The following is a 19,086-nucleotide window of genomic DNA, read 5'->3' as shown; positions in this document are numbered from 1 at the left end:
TTTTGTTGCTGATTTCCAGAATCTGCAGTATTTTGCTATTTACTAGTAAAATGCTTTTACCAAAACCAGTGACTTCCAGTTTGAAATGGAGGCTCGAGCATTTTCGGTAGGCCCCATTCCAGTGCAGCACCTATTCAATCATACAATGCAACTTCGCCATTGTCTTTATTTCCATCACTGGAGTTAGTACTGGTTGCACAAGAAAGATAAGGGCCTAGAAATTCAGTAGCGTTCGCCAGCCGTTAACGCCTTAAGAGGGGTAGATTTCCAGCGCTAGGCACTTAGCGCCTGGGCGCAGTCCGATCTGCGCCTACGCCCAACTTCAGTTGACATTTAGCGCCGGCGCAAAGTGTTTGCGCCCGCTCAGCTGCGCGCGCAGCTTATGACGTCATTTCGTCGTGCAACGCTGTTTGTGCGCCCCAAACCGGAAATTCAGTGGCGCCCGCCCAATGTGGGCGTGGCGCTGTTAAGAACTGTGAAGTGGAACGCAGCAGAGGCCCTGCGGGTCTCGGGGAGCACTAATTAAAGGGCACTTAGACTGAACTATAAAGGCCAGCCATTTTGCTGCAATGACTTTAGTGCTTTGGATTTCTGGACAGAGACCAAGGAACGGACCTTACTGATTTGGGACAACATAGGAGAGGTATTTTTGGCTTCTGGCCAGAGCTTGGAAATTAGACTCATTGTGATTTCACTGTTTGCAAGTTTATTATGGGGGCTGCATGGGGTTCCAACCCTCATTTCCAGCATTATGTGCGAAGGGCTCGCAGACGCTGTGTGAGAGGGCCAGCCATGCCTAGACGCAGAGGGGCCATCAGGCGTCGGCAACGTAGGCCTTACCCACTCAGGGAATACCGGCAGCAGGTGTCCTATCTCACCATGACTGCCGCGCATTGTGTTAAGAGGCTGCGCTTCAGAAGGGAGGTGGTTGCAGAGATCTGCCAGCTGCTTCACAGAGATCTGCGTCCACAGCTGATGTGCAGGACGTCTCTGTCGGTGGAAGTGAAGGTCACGGTGGCTCTGAACTTTTATGCAAGCGGCTCCTTCAAAGCCGTTGCTGGGGACATAGCGAACATCTCCCAGTTCGCCGTGCATCGCTGCATCCGGCAGGTCACCGATGCCCTTTTCGCAAGGAGCCACCAATTCATCTCCTTCCCCATGACCCTAGAGAGGCAGGAGCAGCGTGCAGTCGGATTTGCCAGGATCGCCGACTTCCCCATGGTGCAGGGCGCCATTGACTGCACGCATGTGGCTATGCGGGCACCTATCGACAATGCCGAGGATTACCGCAACCGGAAGGGCTACCATTCCCTCAATGTACAGCTGGTGTGTGACCACAGGCAGCGCATCCTAGCTGTCAATGCCCGCTTTCCAGGAAGCAGCCACGATGCATTTATCCTGCGCCAGACTACTGTGGTTGACATGTTCAAGGCACAGCCTCCACCAAGGGGATGGCTTATTGGGGACAAGGGCTACCCTTTGTGTACATGGCTCATGACCCCGCTCCGCGCGCCCAGGACCCCTGCAGAGGAGGCATACAACGAAAGCCATCAAGCCACAAGGAACGTCATAGGGCAAACGATTGGCATCCTCAAGCAACGGTTCCGCTGCCTGGATCGTTCCGGCGGATCTCTACAGTATTCGCCGGATAGAGTCTCCCAGTTCGTCGTCGTTTGCTGCATGCTGCACAACCTGGCTATCCGCAGGACTCAGGCACTGCCACCTCGCATTGGACCACCACCTCAGGAGGATGAGCAGGAGGACCATGAGGAGGAGGAGGAGGAGGAGGAGTACCAGCCCAGGAGGGAGCCACAAGGTCCAAGGGCCGTCCGCCGGCGGCTTATTGAACGACACTTCTAGGCCCCCTGTCAGGGAATGGCTTGTGGCAATGAACGCACCTGAATGCAGCCGCTCCGCAAGCCCTCAGCCGGTTAACGCAACAACCACTTGAAACATGACACCTGGACAAGCTGAATAAATAAAAAGCTTTATTTAACAAACTCAGGGCCCTTCCCACATGAAACAGAAAAACAGACAAGACCCCCAAAAAACAGTCAAAAACATATCTCACTCCCACAACCTGGGGAGGAATCACAAAAATTGTCCTTCCAATTGGCCTTCATCCTCGGCCTTACCAAAATAAGCCCCCCCCCCTCCAGAACACAAACACCCCCATATAAAAAAACATTTGCCTTCTTCTTCGGCCTTACCAAAATAAGCCCCCCCCCTCCAGAACACAAACACCCCCATATAAAAAAACATTTGCCTTCATCTTCGGCCTTACCAAAATAAGCCCCCCGCCTCCAGAACACAAACACCCCCATATAAAAAAACATTTGCCTTCATCTTCGGCCTTACCAAAATAAGCCCCCCCCTCCAGAACACAAACACCCCCATATAAAAAAAACAGTTGGCAACACACTCTACTTGGTGTGCCGAGAGGGCGAGTCCTTGTGCTGGCTTCTCCGGCCCCTGCCCGACCTGTTGCTCCGCCTCAACCTGGGCCCTGTGGGTGTTGCAAGGCTGGGGGAAGGCTCCTGAGGGGCACAATGCGTGACGGCAGATGCCCTTGGGGGTCGGCCTAGACGAAGTCCGGCCCTGGAGGGGCCGGCTGCTGACTGCTGCAGCTGTGGCTGGCCAGCATCAGTCTCTCCAGCAGCTCGTCACACCTTGGCTGGGGGAGTGGCAGTGGCAGCTGCAGCAATGGGGGCAAGCTGGCCAGGCGCTCGCTGGTCGCCAGAGACACTGGCACTCGGCCGGCCTGGCACTGCAGCAAGCGCAGCAATCTGGTGAAGGCCAGACCGCTGTGCTGCAGCAGGGCGGCGGGTGCCCTGGCGATGCTTCTGTGACACAGCGAGTGTGGCAGAAGTGAGTGCGCGAACTGCCCTGGTCTGTGCCCGCATCAGATCAGCCAGTGTCTGGACGGCACCACTCATGGACTCGCGACTCGCGTCCTGTGCGGCCGCGAGTTGCTCGACACCCCTGGCCTGTGCTGCCGCGAGTTGCTCGACACCCCTGGCCTGTGAGTCCCCGAAATTGGCCACACTATGAGCCAGGGACTCAATGGCCTGAGGCAACTGTCCCACAACCCCCATGAACTCGTTGTGGTGCCGCTCCGAGGCCGCGGACATTTCATCAAGGAGGCGCACCTCCTGGGCGAGGACCGTCTCCGGACTGGAGGGCGGACTCTCCCTCTGGGGAGAAGGCCGCCGAGCTGCCCGACCCTTCCCGCGTGCCTGGACGCAACTGGGCCCAGCAACTGCCCTCCCCTGCAACACTTCCCCCCTCTGGGGAGAAGGCAGCCGTGCTGCCCGACCCTTCCCGCGTGCCTGGACGCCACTGGGCCCAGCAACTGCCCTCCCCTGCAACACTTCCCCCCTCTGGGGAGAAGGCAGCCGTGCTGCCCAACCCTTCCCGCGTGCCTGGACGCCACTGGGCCCAGGAGCTACACCCCCCTGCAACACTTCCCCCTGGCTCTCCTCCAGGCAAGACGTGTCCCCTCCATTGCCATCCCCTGGCGCGGATGAGGGTTCCCCTGATGTGCCGCCTTCCTCTTGGTCCTCATCGTCCTCCTCTTCCGAGGGACTGGCACTCTCAGCTTCAGGGACCTCCTCCTCACCAGCTGAAAGCAGGAAGGCACAAGAGTAGCTTTAGAGTGAGGACAGGCCGTCAGCGAGGGAGGCATGAGTGGTGCCATTATGCGCATTGGTGGGACAGTGGCAAAGGATGTAGATCTGAAGCGCAAGGGGAACCAGAGAGGTCCAAACGGTCATGTCCTTACCATTGGGTCCCAGCACAGGGTCGGCATCTCCAATAGCAACGGGGCCAGTCACCCGGCCACGCACGAGTCGAGCCACGCTCTCCTCCAGCTGACTGAGCTGCTGGAACTGGGGACGGCCTCCCCCGGTGACAGTCTGGCTCTTCAAATTCCGTGCCAGCTTGGCCTGCAAGAGAAAGGACGGCCTCTAAGTACGGTGTGGTGCCCTGTTGTTGTGTGCACTGCCTCCCATGGTCAAATAGCTTGGCCAGTGTGTTAAGTGCAGAGAGTGCTATTGATGATCATGCCAGTGCCATAGCTGCGGGAGGAGGGCTGGCCACTAGGCCTTTGAGGTCCCTTTGCCCATAATGTGAGGTGCACATGCAAGGATGAGGAGAACACTGGAAAGGGTACTCACCCTGACCAACCGACTGAGGTCGTTGTACTTCTTGCGGCATTGGTCAGCAGTCCTGGGGACATCGCTGTTGGCTGACACCCTCAGGGCGATTTCCCTCCAGGCTCTCCTGTACTGCCTCCTGGGAGCCTTCTTGCCACTGTCCGGGCACAAGATCTCTCTGTTCTTTTCCAACCCCCTAAGCAGCACCCTCAAAGCATGCTCTGAGAAGCGCTGCGCTCATTCACGGGCCTTCTGCATGGCTTCAGGCGCTATTTGGGTCCACCAGCAGTGTTCAGGCCTAGCTGCAGGGCTCCACTATCCAGGGCGTGGCTGCAGACAAAGTCGACCCTTCCCCCTTTAAGAGCTGGCCGGCGTCAGGGTGTCTGCTGTCAATCAAAACATGACCGCACCTGCGCTGCGCCCGGCCTCGGCGTTATCAGTCCGCACCGCCGGCTTAGCGCCTAAAGATAGGAGTGCAACGCCAGTTTCAGCGCTCGCCCAAACTCCTTGGCCAAAGCTACTGAATTTCGGCGAAGTGGCCTCCACTTTCCGGCTAACTTTAGCGCCCGCCCGACTTTACCGCCCCAAAAGTGGCTATACTGAATTTCTAGGCCAAGAAGTCATAACGTGGGGATTAGCATCATCCCTAGCAATAATAGCAGTGACTAAATATGGATCATTATTAATGCAATTTGATTGCTTTTCTTGTCAAATTATCACTGACTACATTCAAAATTAATTCAGGGACAGATATATTATTTGTGTTCACCAGTCGCTTTATGAAGATTTGTCGACAGAGTCCAGAAAGCTAAGTACAGCTGCGTGTTTGTTTTCTTTTTAGAGACATCACAATTTTATCTTTTTTTCATGCGGCCTTAACACACAAGAACATTCAGTTGTACAAAGTCTGGAGGAAAACGTACACTCTTAATGGGCACTAACAAAACACATCAAAATTCAACATCTCCTGTTTAACAAACACTAATATCTACTTCATTGGGATGAAAGAAAAGCAGTGAATTGTATTTTGTGTTAGTAGTCATTTAAGAAGAAATAACATTGTTTTAATTTCTATTTAGGAACATTGGAGGAGAAAAAAAGAAAAAGACTTGCATCTATATAGCGCCTTTCACGACCTCCGGATGTCTCAAAGTGCTTTACAGCCAATGAAGTACTTTTGAAGTGTAGTCACTGTTGTAATGTGGGAAACGCGGCAGCCAATTTGCGCACAGCAAGGTCCCACAAACAGCAATATGATAATGACCAGATAATCTGTTTTTGTTATGTTGGTTGAGGGATAAATATTAGCCAGGACACTGGGGATAACTCCTCTATTCTTCTTCGAAATATTGCCAACGGATCTTTTACGTCAACATGAGAGAGCAGACGGGGCTTCGGTTTAATGTCTCATCCGAAAGACGGCATCTCCAACAGTGCAGCACTCCCTCAGCACTGCACTGGAGTGTCAGCTTAGCTTTATCTGCTCAAGTCCCTGGAGTGGGAACTTGAACTCACAACCTTCTGACTCAGAGGCGAGTGTGTTACCAACTGAGCCACAGCTGACACAGGGGAAATGAGACCTTATTATGCCCATTTTTCAGGCTTGAAATGGGGGTAAAAAGAACCAATTTTGTGGGGCTATTTCCCGCGCCCCAAGGGCTGCTGAAATATGTCCCATGCCATTTTGGCTCTGACACTATTCAGGCATCCCTGGCGGCCGCCTTAAACAGGCATTAGGCCTGTTGCATATGCCAATGACGGACCTTATGCCTGTTTAAGGACCCTCTTGCAGTCTCCGCTCAGGTTTTTAGTTTCTATAGAGTCCTAAACAGCAGTGTTTAAAAGTGGCCACTGGAGGTCACCAACAAACATGTAAGTTTTAACTTTTTAAACTTACCTTGATATGGAGGCAGGAGGAACAGGCGTACTCCTCACGGCTCCACAGCACTACTGCAGGCTGTTTACCTCCCCCCACCTGCGGACCTACCTGAGGTGCCGCTGCTGGTGTCGCAACTGGTCCAAATTGGTCCTCTCAGAACTGGTGAGCAACCACTGAAAACCACAGCTTGCTGGAAATATGCTGATGAGGCACAAGGCTCAATTTCAAATGAGCCTCAGGTCTCCGTCTTCTGACATGCGCTCTGAGCATGTTGCCGATTTTGGGTGCGAAAACAGAGCTAAACTAATTTCCTAACCATTTTTGGGGGTGAAATTTTGTGCTTGTCAAAGTGAGGGATAAAAGTGCTGGGGAATGGAACGCTTTCCTCTTTATCACCCAGTCTCAAAATCCGTCACTCACAAATCATATATAACATAGGCCAGGTGCAGGGCAAAGCATCTATCAGTCTGCCCAAATAATGGGGGTAAAACTGCTTTCAGTGATATTTGTAACAAATTCTTTGCTGTGTTCATATGAATTTTCTGTGTGTACCATTTTAATGTGTTCATTAACCTGGTTATTTTAAAAGTTTAAAATGCCAATGCCAATTACACCACAAATGTGCCCTAACCCTAATCTCAGAAGATTATCACATACTGCACGAGTGTGGTATTTTACTTCCTACACCAGTCATCGTCATGATTTCTCTCAGGGCCATGCTTTTCTTTGGGTGTTATCAAATGTGAGTAAATGGGAAGGGGGAGGGGCAAAGAGTTCAGATGAAGAATGCAGAGGGGATAGGAGGTGCACCATTCACAGAACGAATCCCAGACTGTGGAACTACCACAAGAGACACAGCTACCTCGACTTCACAACAGAACAATGCATGATGAGGTTTTGTCAGTAAGGAGGCCGCTGCTGGTGTTCGCCCCCTGCACAGACAGTCATCCACCCACACTGTGGATCATCACCAATGGCAGTAATCGTCACCACTGCCCTCAACTTTTATGCCACATGTTCCTTCCAGGCACCGTTAGGGGTCTTAACAGAAGATAGTTGCTAAGCCTTCAATTGCTACATTAAACAGTTAATGGAAGCCCTGCTTTACCTTGCACCCACCAATATACATTTCAGCAATGATCACCAGCAGCAACAACAAAGGCAGCTGCACTTTTACAAAATTGCTCACTTCCCCATCAATGTAGCAGTGAAGGGCATACCAACTGACTCCTGTTGAAGTCCCCATAGATGCCTGGATGAAATCTGTGGCATAAAAGTTGAGGGCAGTGGTGACTAGAATTTGTGTGCTTACCAACAATCCAATGGCATACATAAATAGAAGGGATATTATATCATCAATGTACAATGGTATGTAATCACCAACATAAAATAATGCATATCAGGGAAGTATACACAATGCTTTCATTCTGAGGTAATTAAACCTGATGCAGCTTTTTGAAGGAAAAGGAAGCTTGGTGGGCTAGCCCCTTAGAGATATGGCCAACAAGGTGCACAGATAGGTGGCAACACCTTAGCACAACTCTGCGCACCAAGTAGAGATTAAATGTAATGATACACAGTGAGCAAACATTTGGGATGCTTAGACTATGCTTCAGATTCATGGGATCAGGTATGTATACAATATGCCCCAATGAAGAGGAGGAAAATTGTAACAGTATAATGCACAATATTGTCATGGACAGAGGTCTCACCATGGACTTGAATGAGTTACAGTAACTAAGCATAAAAGACCACAAATATAATTGTTCTTAGAAGCCACTTGCAGCAGGTGAGCCACTACAACCTGGGAGATATAGATATGTGGGGAAGGGCTAATTCTTTATTGCTTCTACTGAGACCTGCAATTGACTACTTTAACTTTCTATTCATAAGCAGGGAACTGCCAGTTAGTTGATCTGTTTAGGTTTGGCACTGAACTGCATGTTCAATTTGGTTTACTTTGAAAAAATTAATCTTTTACTGCACAATAAAAGAATGGAAAACCACAAGATATATTAAAAGTGACAAAATGTTATTTAGTGACTGAGCGAATGTACTGTTTTGTGTGCATATGCTGTAAATCTTCAATGCATTATTTTGTGTTGATCCTTGTGCTTTGTGTAGCTCTGTGTATTGCTCACACATGTCCCCTGGCTGCTATGTGCTCCTCTAGCTGAGGAAGTAGCAGTGTTGGAAGACAGCTAAGCCAATTGGAGAGCTGCCTGCGATTCATAAAGTTGACTACCTGCTTCTGTGACTAACTGTGATGTGTCTGCATCAGTGTCAGGAGTGCTTTTTGCTGAAATCATGCCATCTGAGGTGTTGCTTGCAGCTAATTGTGTAGGGCTACATGGTGGCCAGAACTGTTGCTGACATTACTGTCACTTGACTGCTCCTGTGGTTCTCCATGTATATCATTGCTGGAGGGCATTTCTTCATCATGTCCACTAATCCATCAGAGCATAAAACAGTGGGTCTATATTACATCTAATTACACAAGAACTACAACAGAGAAACAGGCCATTCAGCACAACCAGTCCATTTTGGAGTTTATCCTATTCCCATGTGCCATACGTTTCCATGGAGTAGATCTTGACTTTGTACGATAGTGTAAAACGGGTGAAAAATTGGGAGAGATAGATTACTACTCCAGTAACATAATCACTATACTACTGTACCCTGTAGCAACTTGAGAGGGCACCCAGGGCCTCAGTTTAACGTTGCATCTAAAAGATGGCATCTCTGATAGCGCAGCACTCCCTCAATACTGTGCTGATGTTTCAGCCTGGATTATGTGCTCAATTTTCTGGAGTGGGGCTTGAACCCGTGACCGTCTGACTGTAAGATTCTCAAAATTTACAGATCCCCCAAAACTCAGAGAAAAACCCTAAAGAAAAGGACTTTGGACTCTTTTCTAACCACTTCAGGGTGATAAAATATTGGGCCTAACAGAGGGAGATTCAAGGTCAAAAACCAAGATTTTGGTATTTAAAAAAAAAGCATGTTTGGGCTTGTAAAGGAAAGGCTGCAACAGGAGATGGGATCAACCTCTGTAATAGACAGTTTGAGTATTGGAGTTAGTCAGTTAATCAAGCTGTCTGGGGAACTGTCTAACGTCACTCAGCCCCTATCAGACAATTTACATTCTAACAATAGACCCACGGAAGAGTAGTCCTCACCCAAATTACAGGACCCATCCAAAACATGCATAAAACAAATCATCTCGCCCAACTCCATAGAATTCTCAGTTCCAGTCAGGAAACTCGAAACTGGAACACAATGACTACAATCAAGTAAGAGCTCAACAGCTCATGGAACCATCCTGAAACCATTTCACACATTCATAAACAAGTTACTATTAACGAGCCCTCCAAAATCTTACAATAAACCAGGATTGATTTGGCGTGCAGATTAGGAGGCCCCAATTAGTATACGGGGTACGGCAGGCACCAACCAACACATCCAGCGAACCCCAAAACCGCAAACCAGCTCAACTGTCAAGGATCCGTTTGGTGAGCATTATCCCTGGTCCTCTAGAGCCCAACTTAGCTAGTAAAGTGGGATTGGGAGGGGTGAGGTATTTTTCTACTGTAATTTCCCTTGTGTGTATCGAAGTGTTCCCATTTTATTAGAGTGTTAAGATTGTTGTGTTATATTTTCTGTCTTGAATAAAGAGCAAAGTTTCTTGCACCAAAACCAGTTGTCTGCTGCACTTTTGTCACAACCCCCAAATAAGTCCAACGTCTAGAACCAAGGGAGTGGGAGCGATTCGAACCGCTCATGAGTCAGAGGTGAAGCTGACACACACCACCACCCCCTACATAATGGCGACCATGGCAGGAGCTTGGCAAAAGGGATGTGATGCAGTGGACACTGTTTTTGAGGAGAGAACTAAGATGGAAGAGAGGATTTCCTCTTATGTGTTCCAGAAAGTAAATATAATAAAGAAATGGGTGCTCAGTCTGTTGCGCGCTGCAGCCAAGTGGACTGAGAGCAAGGACCACAAGAAATCTGTGGAGAAAGCCATCTGGTTGGTATGCTCCCAGCGACAGATCCAGCTTTTAGACAAACACACTGAGGCACTGGCAGAAGAGCTGCGGGAATCAGCTCAACTGTCTTACACAAGGGCTCTAGCAGGGGAATGGTTATTGGCAGAGCTAACCGCCCAAAATCAGGAAAAAATGCAGATAGTAGAGAAACATAGAAACAGACAGGAATACTTTCAGTGTCAGGTCACCGAAGCTAAAAACAGTGAACTGGCGTTACGGGAAGAGAACGCCCTCCTTGCCAAGCAAGTAAGAGAACAGGAGGAGAGGTTGAGAGATGTCCAGGCAGCTTACAAGATAGCAAGCACTAGGGCGTGTGAGGCAGGAGATCACGGCCTCTGCCAGAAACAAATCAAGAGTTTGAACTTTGCTCTGTCCAGGGCCAAAGGCATGGTATGCCTAATAAGCCTGAGTGTGGCCTGGGTGGACCTGGAAGTGCAAGGGGAAACTGTTCGGATGCCACCTGTGGCACCGGAGAACGGCCCGGTTTGGCAGCAGGAGGGACGGACGATTTGTGAGGCCGGCAGGGAGTGCACACCACCACCACCTGTGGCGCCGGGTTTTAACTCGATTTGGCAGCAGGGAGGGGTGGGCGAACCAGTGCAGGAAAGGTCAGAGCCGGGGCCGATGTGCCCGGTCCGGCAGCAAAAGTTTGGCCCGCCCGGTGGTGGTGGGGGTCAAGGACCCCTTGAAAGCCAATTCGTGGCTCCCCACGGCACCCAACAGCTTAGGGCTATGGTAAGCCACCTGAGTAAGCTCACCCAAAAGGGGGACCCCTCGGTCCACTTCATGGAAGTGGAACAGGCAGCGGGTATCAATGACTGCGATGACTCCGAGATGGCAAAAATGCTCCTTTTCTCCCTGGGTGGCAAACTCTACCAGTCCCTCTCTGCGGAGAGTAAAAAAGGGCAGGGCGGATACGCTGCTATCCGGGAGGAAGTTCTGGAGGCCATGGGTATGAATGATGGTAGTCCCTTCTCCCGGGTGGAGAGGACAACACAGCTAGCACGGGAGACCCCACAGGCTTTCGCAGACCGACTGTGGCCTGTGTACAAGAGTGCCTGTAATGGGGTTCTCGACCGGGCTCACCTGAATCAGGACGAGCTGACCCACTGGCTCCGAAGCCTGGTGGCGAACAGTCTGCCACAGATCAGAGCCAAGGCTGAGCTGTGGTTTGACCCGAAAGACCCCCAGGTCACCGAGGAGACAGTGGTCAGACAACTGACCCTGGCTCACCGGAACGGTAGAGGGGTAGAAGAACACCCATCAAAAGGAATAGTACATGAAATGAAACCTAGTAATAAGAAAGAGTGGCACCAGGAAGGGGGTAACCCTTCTGACACGAAGCGTAACTGCTTCGGGTGTGGGAAGAATGGGCATTGGAGAACGGACTGTAGGAATCCGTGGAAGGATAAGATAGGAAAGAACCCCCCAGCTCCTGCTCCAAGAACCGAAACACCGACCTCTCCCCCCACGTTAGACTCAGTCGTAGCTGCGATCCAAGCTTTATTAAATGGCCCAGGAAAGGTAGCCACCGCCACTGGTGCTTTAACCCCATCTGCCCCATACAACCCAGACCTATGACTAGAACCAGCGCAGCCTGTCTACCTGTGTCCCCTTGAAAGACGCGCACAGGAAGAGACCTCCCATAATATGGGGGAATACCTGCGGTGCCAGGTTACGGAGGCCAGGTTAAATGAGCAGGCCTTACGGGAGGAGAACGCAAGATTAACAACGAGAGCTGACAGTTTGGAGCGTCAGCTAAGGGACAATTAAAATAGCTCATAAGGAAGCTAGAAGTAGGGGTTATGAAGACTCTGATCACGGTCCCTGCGAAGAAAGGATTAAAAAATTGACCCAAGCATTGTCTGGAGCCAGAGGCATGATCTATTCAATGGCACCAGGGGAAACCCGGGTGGAGTGGGACGAGGAGAGTCAGGAAGCAAAGGATAAGGTTAAGGACGGAGATCCTCAGCCAGCAGCTGTGGCAGACTCACAGACCGCACTGGTGGGAGCAGTGGCTTGTGTCACTGGAGGGGCCGTCCCACCTATTATTTGGGACTCAGGCACACCCCCGGTAGCCGGAGCCTTAAGAAGGTCTCCTCGCATGCCACAGCCTAAACTACCGTGGTCACCAGCGTATCAGTTTAAATGGTTCAGCCCCAGAGGGGCCGCAACCCGAAAAAGAATGCCTAAGGTCAGGGATCAGTCTAGAGATAGGGATCCCCAGCCTGCAGCCTCCAACGGCGAGGGACTCACAGGAGAGGTAACGGTGGGCAAAGAGAACGAGAGGGGTCCCCAGCCTGCGGCCTCAGGCTGCGTGGAACCCACAGGACAGGATAGGGACTTAGCAGCCCCACAGAAGGGGCTGTAGTATAGGAGGGGACACTCCCCCGATCATCTGGGATTCAGGGAAACCCCCAGTTGTTTTAAGAAGGACTCTCTGGGTCCTGCGGTACAGGCCACCTTATGCCCAGGCGTACAAGCTGCCCAGAAGCCGCAGAAGACAGAGGCCGAACAGGAATTAGCCTGGCTGCCCGGAGATGGGCGGCGGATGTACATAGCTTTTCTGATGAATGTTAGGTGTTTTTTTTACAGTTTTGGTAGTTTTAGGTTTTATTATTATTTAATTATTTTACAATAAGTAAGTTTAAATTTCGAGACTCGATCACTGGTCAAGCCAAGAACCTTCTCGGGACATGGCTATCTGTTTTGTGTGTCCCTACAGAGAGGAAATCGGCATGAGGAGGGTTCTGCTCCTGCTCGCCCTGGTAGGGGTGAGCATCGGTGACCGAGGTGACATGGGGGACTCCCACATTTATGGGTGCTCGGGAGAGAGCGCGCCGATCGTTACCGCTGGGGGTGGCGAACCGGGTGTGGAGGAGCTCGCTATTTACTTCCATGAGGGAAGGTGGCCAGGGTGGCTGGAGTCTAACTCTACACAATACTCCAGCCAGACTGGGTTCACCTATGGGGAGGCCTCCATCCCGTGCCCCAGGGTACAGGTCGTTGCTACAAGGGTCAGTGTCACTGGGGGGAAACTTATGTATCTTACATGCAAGGGACGGATTCCCCTGGATAGGTGGTGGTGGCTCAGGAAGCTGAGCAGGGACATAGGGGACCGTACAGCTGACTGGGAACGACTGGGGAACAACACCCACCGGACGATCACAGGGACCCAAGGGGGAGTGAGTGTGTGTTGGGATGAGTGGTGGGAGTTGGAACAGGGAATCTATATCTGCATGTGGGGATCAGAGAGAGCCTGCCCCACAGGCATATCCATCATCTTCTCCAGACAATGGCAAGATGCCGGGAAGGGGATGGGGTGGGATTCTAGCCTGCATGCATGCGTGCTCCCACACTCCCCGATCTCAGTCAACGCCACCGAACTCGTAGCACGCACCCGAAAGCCCCTGCACACGACCCCGACATCACGGATAGTAATAGAGAGGTGTCCTACCACCACCAAGGGACCAGGGAATGGGTTAGTGCTAGTGCCGACCAAAAAGGTACTATACCAGGGGGTACACTATGCAGTAGCTTCAGTTATCCTAAACCTTACCGAAGTACACTTACCTGAATGGTGCCCTAAGGAGACAGAACAGCTATACCAGGCCCTACTAAATGAAATATTTAGGAAATTCTACAAATTCAACTTTTCCAACATAGACAAAGCAGAGCTGTACACATTACACGCTGAGCACACTATGGGCGCAGGGAGACAAAGAAGGGGAACCTGGAACGATATTTTCACAACCTACAATACAGGATCCTCGGTAATAAATAGCTTGGATGATATAGAACTGCAAACACAAATAAATGGTCTAAAAACCCAACTACGAAAGATCCTAACGGAAGAAAACACAGTGGTAGGCTCAGGGCTACACGAGGACCAAGCTATGACGGTCCATTTAAAGGAGATCATTGCTGAGCTAGAAAAGCACGCATAAACAGTAAATGCACTCATACGGGAGGATAGGAACGCTTCAGATCAGGCTGCACAGAATGAGGTGTGTGTGCTATACGGGGCATGGTTACTGGGCCGCAGCAACCTGGAGGACTTAAAACAAGATTTAGTCGCTTCCTGGATTAGCAACAAGCACCTCGCAGCCCTCCACCCGTTTAGCAATTCGCTGAGCCCGTGTCAGCTCCGCCTAGCCTCTGAAGCCTACCCTGTCCCAGTAGATTGCGGGCGTTCCAATCGCACTATCATGGGGATAGTAGTGAGGATGCCAGTCATGGGTGGGACAGCCCGACCCGCACCGGTACACAGGGTGGAGAACATTGGGATCATTCAAGGGGGTGCACACGTCCCTTTCGCAGCGGTCCCACCTTATGTCATAAAGTGGGAGCACGCTATGACAGGTACTGACCTCTCCGGGTGCCGGAGCCTGGGTGCACACATAATACTGTGTCCCCATCACTTGAATGCCTATTCTAGACCACAGTGCGGGTTTAAAGCTGCTGGTGCACAACCTATGAACTGTACCATGGAGGTAATGGCACAAGACCATGTTCCCCCACAGGTAGCATTCATAGGATGTGGGACATATTGTGTCACCACAAGTGCGCCCCACTACCAGCATGGACAGCACATGTGGTGTCCGGTGAGTGTCAGCAGTTTCTGTTTTAAACCCGAGGCAGAAGTTCAAGTGGCCCAGGAATGGATTGTCCCCATTCCTGAACCCTCCACTGTTCACCTCACTGTCAGGGAAAACATAACCAACCTGCAAGACTATGTCACATTCTTTGGTTATAAAATTCCCCCTCTACCCGAACATCTTACCGCCCTACTCAAAGCTGTAGAAGTATCACAAAAACATTTCTATACTCTAGAACAAAAGACAGTCGAGATAGGGGCCGAGATTTCAGACATCATAGTTCCATCCTGGTGGGATATTTTTGAAAATATAGAGGTCCCTTCCTGGGTCAGAATGGCTTCCCATATTTTAGTGGTCTGCCAACTCGGTATAGTCTTCTACTTACTGTGCACAAAGTGCAAGGGGATGGACAGAATGCTCCGATCCCGACATGAGAGAACATGGGACTAGCATTACAATAAAGTCTATGACCAGGTATGGGATGAGCCTTAATCATTATTAAGATAAAGTTTTGTGACCGTGTATTATTTTTCTATATATGTACCATATTTTCCAAGTGGTGCAGGGGTGTTGGACCCCCTCCGTGCTTGGGTATGAATGTAACTGAATTCTTACCTGTGTATGCATCTGAACACTACATCTAAAGGGGAATGCATGTTTTGGGTCTTAGATAGGTAAACTACAGGGGAAGGTTGGCTCTCGAGGATCAAGAATTTTGCTCACCCAGTATGATACTCTAGCAAGTAAAGTATCACAGGGGGGACTGTAAGATTCTCAAAATTCACAGTCCCCAAAACTCAGATAAAAACCCTAAAGAAAAGGACTTTGGACTCTTCTCTAACCACATCAGGGTGATAAAATATTGGGCCTAACAGAGGGAGATTCAAGGTCAAAAACCAAGATTTTGGCATTTAAAAAAAAGCATGTTTGGGCTTGTAAAAGAGAGGCTGTAACAGGAGATGGGATCAACCTCTGTAATAGACAGTTTGAGTATTGGAGTTAGTCAGTTAATCAAGCTGTCTGGGGAACTGTCTAACGTCACTCAGCCCCTATCAGACAATTTACATTCTAACAATAGACCCATGTAAGAGCAGTCCTCACCCAAATTACAGGACCCATCCAAAACATGCATAAAACAAATCACCTCGCCCAACTCCATAGAATTCTCAGTTCCAGTCAGGAAACTTGAAACTGGAACACAATGACTACAATCAAGTAAGAGCTCAACAGCTCATGGAACCATCCCGAAACCACTTCACACATTCATAAACAAGTTACTATTAACGAGCCCTCCAAAATCTTACAATAAACCGGGATTGATTTGGCGTGGAGATTAGGAGGCCCCAATTAGTATAATTGAAGGCCTGTTTTCTCAAGAAGACACACAGTTCAGATCAGCAGTTACACAGTTACAACAAGTTCTCCACAAACTCTACAGTTTTCGGCAGTTCTCAGGAGTTCATCGAGTTCGAAGAAGTTCACAGTTCTGGAAGCAGGTCAGCACACAAGAAGAAACCAGAGCAACAGTTTCAGTGACCATCAGACACCTTGCGGCAACAAGGGCCTTACGAAACAACCAACTGGGGTACGGCAGGCACCAACCAACACATCCAGCGAACCCTGAAACCGCGAACCAGCTCAACTGTCAAGGATCCGTTTGGTGAGCATTATCCCTGGTCCTCTAGAGCCCAACTCAGCTAGTAAAGTGGGATTGGGAGGGGTGAGGTATTTTTCTACTGTAATTTCCCTTGTGTGTATCGAAGTGTTCCCCATTTTATTAGAGTGTTAAGATTGTTGTGTTATATTTTCTCTCTTGAATAAAGATCAAAGTTTCTTGCACCAAAACCAGTTGTCTGCTGCACTTTTGTCACAACCCCCAAATAAGTCCAAGTTCTAGAACCAAGGGAGTGGGAACGATTCGAACCGCTCATAAGTCAGAGGTGAAGCTGACACACACCACCACCCCCTACATGACTCAGAGGTGAAAGTGCTACCAAGATCCAAGGCTGACATCAGCTGTGGCATTTTCAACCCAGTTCCTAGTGGCACAAAACTTCTGAGAGCTCAGTGCAGTTAATTACTCACATGGAAATCTCACTTGTAGAAATGACGAGGCTGATGACTGAAGGAAATGGAAGCAATAGGGTGCTCTCCTTAGTTTTGGGTTAAGGCACATTATTGGGCAGAATAAGAGAACTTCATTCTTCATTATGCTTGGGGCAATTCATTCCTGGCAAAATTGGGTGGAAAAGTGTTCCATTCCCAACATTAATATCCTTTAATTTGATGAGCAGAAAAACTCAGCAAAGTTATATACAATTTTAAAAAGGTAAATCACATAGTTATGCAGAACTCAGTCTGTAGACATTGTGTCATGCTGTTCACATGTTGCTGCAATCATGTAGCCAAAACTTCATGCTCATAGTGATTTTTTCTGGGAGAAACCGATTTAATGGTAGTGAGAAAACACAATGCCTGACTTGAGCATTGATGTTCTGGGAATGTTTGTGCGTAGTCTAAAAGTTTCCTAATTCCATGCACCATTGTTCTTGGAGCTGAAATCAGGTGCTCGACCTCGAGTGTCAATTAGGAATAAAAAGGCAGAGTAGAAAATCTATCCTGATTGTTGCTGGGAAGCTAAGATTGATTATAAAGATGGGTTTGGTATGATTAGGTCTGTGTACAATTTTTAATGTAGCGATTAATGCACTTGCATTAATTCCTTTTGTGTTACTTGGTGTAGTTGTTATATGCATAACTTTCCAAAATGTAAAAAACTATTTTATTTATCAATGAGTCAACCTTATAGCCAAAGGGTACTACATACATGAGTCTTACTAGATTGTGGAGACCCACATAAGCAGATAGCTAGTGTATTGATTTCTTTTTGGGTTCAATAAAGACTCATTTCTGAAAGAGAATGTTGTTTAATCTAAAGTCTTGTTCAAGATTTTCTACAGCTTTTTACAGAACACACTATGCTGTGATGCATCTAGAATGAAACTGAAAGTAAAACTCCTCTGGACTGCTTGTCTCTCACATGACCTCTGCTGGTCAGGCACAAGTAATCAAAAACACAGACAAATATGCTGTAAGGCATAAGTAATCAAACACAGACAAATATCATCACTATTTGCTGATATCATTACAGCTAGGTCTTCAACTTCTTCTAGACAATGCTTCAAATACAGTTTTGTTTATAGAACAGTATGGTCTTGAAATTCCTTGGGCCATGATCCTGGTCACGATTCAGGTGGTTATGGTGGAATCATGTCCAACAGTGTCATCCAGTGTTGAACAACGTTCCCTGTAAGCTGTGCTTTGTTCTGCGCTGCCTGTTTCTTTTAGTGCGTGGTCCCTTTAAATTTCCGTGCATGCGCGGTACATACAATGGCAAAGCAGTGAGCGGCCTGCGCAGGACCTTTCCCATTGCTGTGCAGCCATGCGGTCGCGCAGCAATAATATCTTGTTGTACGAGGCCCCTTGGGTCGGAGCGATCATAATATGATAGGATTCTTCATTAAGATGGAGAATGAAGTAGTTGACTCAGAGACTAGGGTCCTGAATTTAAATAAAGGAAACTACGATGGTATGGGGCGCGAGTTGAGTAGGATTGATTGGGGAATGTCACTCAAAGGGTTGACAGTGGCAAACATTCAAAGACCGCATGGATGAACTACAGAATTTGTTCATCCCAGTTTGGCATAAAAATAAAACAAAAAAGGTGACTCAACCGTGGCTAACAAGGGAAATTAGGGATAACATAAGATCCAAGGAGAGGACATATAAATTGGTCAGAAAAAGCAGTAAACCTGAGGATTGGGAGCAGTTTAGGATTCAACAAAGGAGGACAAAGGGATTCATTAAGAAGGGGAAAATAGAGTATGAGAGTAAGCTTTCAGGGAACATAAAAACTGACTGTAAAAGCTTTTATAGATATGTGAAGAGAAAAAGATTGGTGAAGTCAAGCGTAGGTCCCTTGCAGTCAGAATCAGGGAAATTTATAATGGGGAACAAAGAAATGGCAGACCAATTAAATACATATTTTGGTTCTGTCTTCACAAAGGAGGACACAAATAACCTCCCAGAGATGTCGGGGAACATAGGGTCTGATGAATGGGAGGAACTGAAAGAAATCAGTATTTGTAGGGAAATGGGAAATTGACGGGATTGAAGGCCAATAAATCCCTAGGGCCTGATAATCTACATCCTAGGGTACTTAAGGAAGTGGCCCTAGAAATAGTAGATGCATTGCTGATCATCTTCCAACATGCAATGGAATCTGGAACAGTACCCATGGATTGGCGGGAAGCTAATGTTACCCAACTATTCAAAAAAGATGGTAGAGAGAAAACGGGGAATTACAGACCGGTAAGCCTGACATCGGTATTGGGGAAAATGCTAGA

At 48.8% G+C, this 19,086-nt stretch overlaps 1 pseudogene; it reads left to right on the top strand.

Annotated features, from left to right (window-relative positions):
• Positions 1-11,961: 11,961 nt before the first annotated feature.
• On the top strand, positions 11,962-17,993 carry LOC147114824 (uncharacterized; annotated as a pseudogene).
• The last annotated feature ends 1,093 nt before the right edge of the window (positions 17,994-19,086 follow it).

Source organism: Somniosus microcephalus, chromosome 7, assembly GCF_052327205.1.
Source record: "Somniosus microcephalus isolate GS21.2 chromosome 7, FLI_Smic_1.0, whole genome shotgun sequence".
Classification (NCBI taxonomy): Eukaryota; Metazoa; Chordata; class Chondrichthyes; order Squaliformes; family Somniosidae; genus Somniosus; species Somniosus microcephalus.
Note: the sequence above shows the minus strand (reverse complement) of the source record. Positions and strands in the feature narration are given on the sequence as shown.